Source organism: Priapulus caudatus, unplaced genomic scaffold (assembly GCF_000485595.1).
Source record: "Priapulus caudatus unplaced genomic scaffold, Priapulus_caudatus-5.0.1 Scaffold888, whole genome shotgun sequence".
In the NCBI taxonomy this organism is placed as follows: domain Eukaryota; kingdom Metazoa; phylum Priapulida; class Priapulimorpha; order Priapulimorphida; family Priapulidae; genus Priapulus; species Priapulus caudatus.
Genome location: NW_014577949.1, coordinates 72184 through 77775, shown reverse-complemented (window position 1 = coordinate 77775; position 5592 = coordinate 72184).

Below are 5592 nucleotides of genomic sequence, written 5' to 3'. Positions count from 1 at the left end.
GCAGTCGCATATACGCGGGCCGCCATGCAAGACAGGGGCTCAATTTTGTCTAACAAAACTCAATTCTGCCTCTCACAAACACTCACTTTGTGCACACAACTCTCAATTCTGTCTCACAAAAGTCAATTTGCTGAACACAAAACTCAATTCTGTCAATCTGTCCACAAAATCAATTTTGTGAACACAAACTCAATTTCTGTCAATCCTGTCGTCACAAAACTCAATTTTGCTGAACACAAAACTTGCAAGTCGCAGTTTTTGTGGTACAGCGATTGACAGAAACTTGCAGTTTTGCTGTCACAAAAATGAGTTTTGTGGTCACTACGGCCGGCGCCATACGCGGGCGCCATGCAGGACAGGCGTTTCAATTCTGTCGAACCGCCGTTCACAAAAACTCGATTTTGTTGCCAAATATGGCACAACAGCATGTAAGAAGGGCTACCATTGCGTCAGAACGAAACCAATGCGTAGCCTCTTCTTACATGCGTGTGCCATATCTGTGGCACAAAATCAAGTTTTGTGGAACCGCGATTCGACAGAATTGAGTTTATGGTCGTTTACAAAATTGAGTTTTGTTGAAAACCGGTTTTCGACAGAAATAGTTTTGTGTTTTACAAAATTGAGTTTTGTGCGAACCGGTTCGCACAGAATTGAGTTGTGGACAGGATGACAGAATTGAGTTTTGTGTTCACAAATTGAGTTTGTGGAACCGGATTGACAGAATTGATGTTTTTGGTGTTTACAAAATTGAGTTTTGTGGTACAGGCATGACAGAATGAGTTTTTGTCAGACCCAACCGGCATCCATCCCCGCTTTCACAAAAGTTGAGTTTTTGTGAGACAGATTGAAGTTTTAGTTCGACAAAATTGAGCCCTCTCCTGCATGGCGCCCCGTGAGAGGGGCGGCACGCGGTGCCACGCGAAGCATGTGTTATGCAGTCGCCCATATACGCGGCCGCCATGCAAGACAAGGGCTCAATTTGTCTAACAAAAACTCTCAATTCTGTCTCACAAAACGTGAGTGGTGGTGGTGCGAGTCTCGAACTCAATTCTGTCTTCACAAAGTCAATTTTGTGCACACAAAACTCAATTCGGTCAATCCTGTCCCACAAAAACTCAATTTTGTTGAACACAAAACTTCAATTCTGTCAAATCCTGTCTCACAAAACTCACATTTTGTGCAACACAAAACTCAATTCTGTCAATCCTGTCCCACAAACTCAATTTTTAAACACAAAACTCAATTCTGTCGAACCGTTCCAACAAAACTCGAATTTTGTTGCCAAATATGGCACACGCATGTAAGAAGGGCTACCATTGGTCAGAAGAAACAAGCATTTGGCGACCATGACACACTTTCTCCAGCCAGTTTCTGACCAATGGTAGCTTTTCTTACATGCCGTGTGCCATATTTTGCGGCAACAAAATTGAGTTTTGTGGGACAGGATTGACAGAATTGAGTTTTGTGTTCACAAAATTGAGTTTTGTGGGACAGGATTGACAGAATTGAGTTTTGTGTTTACAAAATTGAGTTTTGTGTTCACAAAATTGAGTTTTGTGGGACAGGATTGACAGAATCGAGTTTTGTGTTCACAAAATTGAGTTTTGTGGGACAGGATTAACAGAATTGAGTTTAGTGTTCACAAAACTCATTTTTGTCAAGTTTATAGGTACAAAAATGCCTGTCCTGCATGGCGCCCCGTAGCATAGGGATGCCCGGATAATGCCCTGATGTCGGTCACAAAGTCCGGGCTCATATAAAAGGCGCGCCGCGCCTTGAGAGGGGACTCATCTCCCTTGTTGTTCTGCCTGACTGTTGTCTTGCACGTCCCTTGTACGCGTCACTGCTATTTGTCACTCGCTGTTAACATGGCTTACAATATACGTGTTTGTGGTACGTTGCGCCTCTAGTTCGTATTTGCTTTGCGTCATGCACTACCGTTACTCATTACCCGGTACACACTATACGTCACGCCAAGTACAATCTTACATTTGGTGCCGTGACGTATATATGTATACGCGTATAAGGGACGTGCAAGACAACAGTCAGGCAGAACAACAAGGGAGAGGAGTCTCCTCTCAAGGCGCGGCGCGCCTTTTATATGCGCCCGGACTTTGTGACCGACATCCGGGCATTATCCGGGCATCCCTATGCGACCTGCGACTAAACATTGCTTCGCGTGCATCGCGTGCCCCCCTCTGCGCACTCCACCTCCCGACCACGCTATCATCTCGATAATCTGATCTGATCTCGTTATCGCGATAATATGGTCAGTTATTGCACACCTCTATAATTGCTCTATGTGCGATACCTCTGCTTGCTAGGCCCCCTGAATAATTTAGTGAGCTCGCGCAATGCTAGCTCGCGCGTAGCATCGCTACACCATATCCTGTTTGTTTTTGCACATTGTAACACGCCGCGTGTGCTTATACGATGAAAGAGCTTTGCTATAAGCTAGTGAGAAGATCAAATATCAGAACACACACGCACGTGTGCCGCCTATAATTTAGGTGACCTGGCTTTGGCAGGGTTGCCTTCTGACCAGTGTTTTTAAAACCTATTCCCGGCGTAGATTCGAAAACCCCGTGAATTATGTGAATTAGAAGAACGTTGGAATACAACGAATGCAGCTCATTATTGCTGTATCGTCACTGTTATCTAATCGAAGATGCAATATATCAACGAGAACGTTTCTCTGCACAGTAGCATGCAATAGAAAAACAGTACAACTGCCAATTAGACTGACTCTGCAAGTCGTTATGAATCTACCTTCGCTGAATTAAAGAGACGTCTGAAGCCAACCCAGTCAAGTATAAATACGAATGCGATAACTACCGCGTCTAATTGAAGCTAAGGATTGGACTATTAAACTTGCTCTGAGGGCACTCACGGGAAAATTGTTTACGTACCATTCGAGAGCAGTTTAATATTCTCAGAGGCAGAGGTATCTTATATTTACATCCGTAGTGGCGACAGAGATATGTGGTACCTCATGCAGCTTACAAAGATGGACTTTTAACCGTCGCCGCACCCCGTCTCACTCTATTATATTTCCACCACGCCTCATAAACTGCTGTAAATATAGCAGCTATAGCTACCACCTTCAGCCACGCTACGGCCTTGCTCGCCCAGATTCAACGCGAGCATGCATATATAGCACGGTGGCTGCTAGCGCCGTGGTTCCTATGAAACTGAGCAGGTGGCCGGCGTGGTTGAGCTTGTAGTAGTTAAATTATATCCATCCAGCACATCGCCAGTGGGCGCTGTACGTCAGTGCGGGGCCTTCCCGAATCTGAACTTCCAGCACTCGACTAATGCGCTTACCCGCGGAGCTATACCGCAGAGCAGAGAGTAGCGGGCGGGGACCATGCTGCGTGTTCTGTAGCTGTCGACAGCCAGTCGTGGATGCAGCGTTGTACATGCGTAGAGCAGCTATACTTACGTGAGTGCATGTTCGTCTCGTAATTGAACTTGTACGTTTGCATCCCGTTTCACTTCGTTATGTGTAGGGCATATTTAGTCGGTTCATTAGTTCTTCATTGTCGCTCATGCGGTGTGAGCGCGCGCGCGCGCGCGCGCGCGTGTGTGTGTGTGCGTGAGTGTGCGTGCGCGCGCGTGTCTGTAAATGTTTAAAACAGTCGCAATTACAAGCTACGTACAGTTTTTGTTGAATCGCCGTCTGTCCGTACAGTGAATGGTTGGTACTATCATCTATACCAGCAAGAGCTATGTGATGTAGAAGAGTTGTGAAATCTATGTGAAAGGTAATGCGCCAGTCACACATACACGACGCACGGCCCGCGCACTGAAAAATTTGCAATTTTGGCCAGTGCGTTGTCTTTCGCTGGGTGTGCGTCAGCATTCGTTACTCGTTCGTCGAGCGCGCTGGACCAACGCTATTCATTCGTTGTCATTCGCTGTGTGCGTCGGGATTTCATGCACAAAAATGTGCGCGGAGCTCGACGCATGAATGTACACGCCAGAAGGACGCCAGACTCGCGCAGAGCGCGCTGGACCAACGCCAGACACACGCGGAGCACACGCTGGGTATTCGGTGCATGTTCGTCGGCTGAGGTGTAGCGAACACCTAGCGGACACCTAGCGTGCTTCGAACGCATGTCCAGCGAACATGCAGCGAATATGGGCGTGCTGAACGAGTGCTGAACGAGTCTGTAGCGCGTCCAGCGTTCTTCTAGCGTGTTCCTAGCGTGTACGCAGCGTGTAGCCATGGGGTATATAAGCGGGTCCCGCTCCCACCTCTTCATTATCATTTCTGCTCCGACCTTCATGGGTGATGACGGAGGTTCCGGCTGATCATGTCTAGACGAACCAACTCAGAATATAGAGGATCCCGACAGGCTGTGACTACAATACGAAATCGCGGTTCTCCAACATCAGCAGAACCTCATGGAACTGGCACCTCACCAAGTCCATGTCATCAGGAGAAGGAGAAAGAGAAGAGATCAACGGAGGTTCTGAGTCCGACCGTGGATCGGTAGGCGACGACAGTTTGGCCTGTATGACCAGCTACTTGTTGAACTCCGTAAAGAAGACCAGGCAACCTTCAAGAACTTCATGCGGATGCCCCCGAGATGTTCGACGAGCTGCTAACCAGAGTGAGTCCGAGGATCACCAAGCAGAATACAACCTACAGAGAGGCCTTCGACCCTTCCCTGAAGCTTGCCCTCACTCTGCGGCATCTTGCCTCTGGGACCAAGTATTACTCAATGTCCTATGGGTGGAGGGTACGTCACAACACCATATCTCTGCTCATCCCAGAAGTGTGCCAGGCCATCATCGGTGAGTACAAGGATGAGGTGATGAAGTGTCCCACCACTCCTGAGGAATGGCGTGCCATATCTGACAAGTTCATGGAGAGGTGGAACTTCCCCCATACCTGTGGTGCAATTGATGGCAAGCACGTCAACTGCAAGTGTCCTCCAAACAGTAGTTCCCTATACTACAACTACAAAGGATTCTACTCCGTTGTCCTCATGGCGCTCGTGGATGCTGATTACAAGCTTATCTGGGTAGACATCGGCGGTATGGGATCTGCATCAGACGCCCAGATCTACAATGCCTCTGAGCTGAATGAATGCGCTGAAGATGGTAGTCTAGGTTTTCCTGATCCCGATCCTCTTTTCAACAACAACCAGGATGTGCCCTACTTCTTCGTCGGCGACGATGCCTTCGCCCTACGACCAAACATGATGAAGCCGTACAGCCTCCGGGCTATACGGTATGACGCGGCCGGAGCGCATCTTGAACTACCGGCTTTCCCGAGCCAGGAGGGTCGTAGAAAATGCCTTCGGCATGCTGGCCAACCATTTCCAAGTTTTCCTGAGCACGATGCAGCAGCAGCCCGAAACCGTCAAGCTCATTGTCACAGCATGCATGACCGCTGCCGTTCGCTGGCTGTGCGTTGAATGCGCGGTGCATGCGCGGACCATTCGTTCCGTGCGCTAGCAACACGCTGTGCATTCGTTGGATTTTTTAACATGTGCGCCCTGTATACGCTCTGTATGCGCTCTGTATGCGCCCTGTATACGCGCAGCGCGCTAGCAACACGCTGTGCCTTCGTTGTCAACTCGC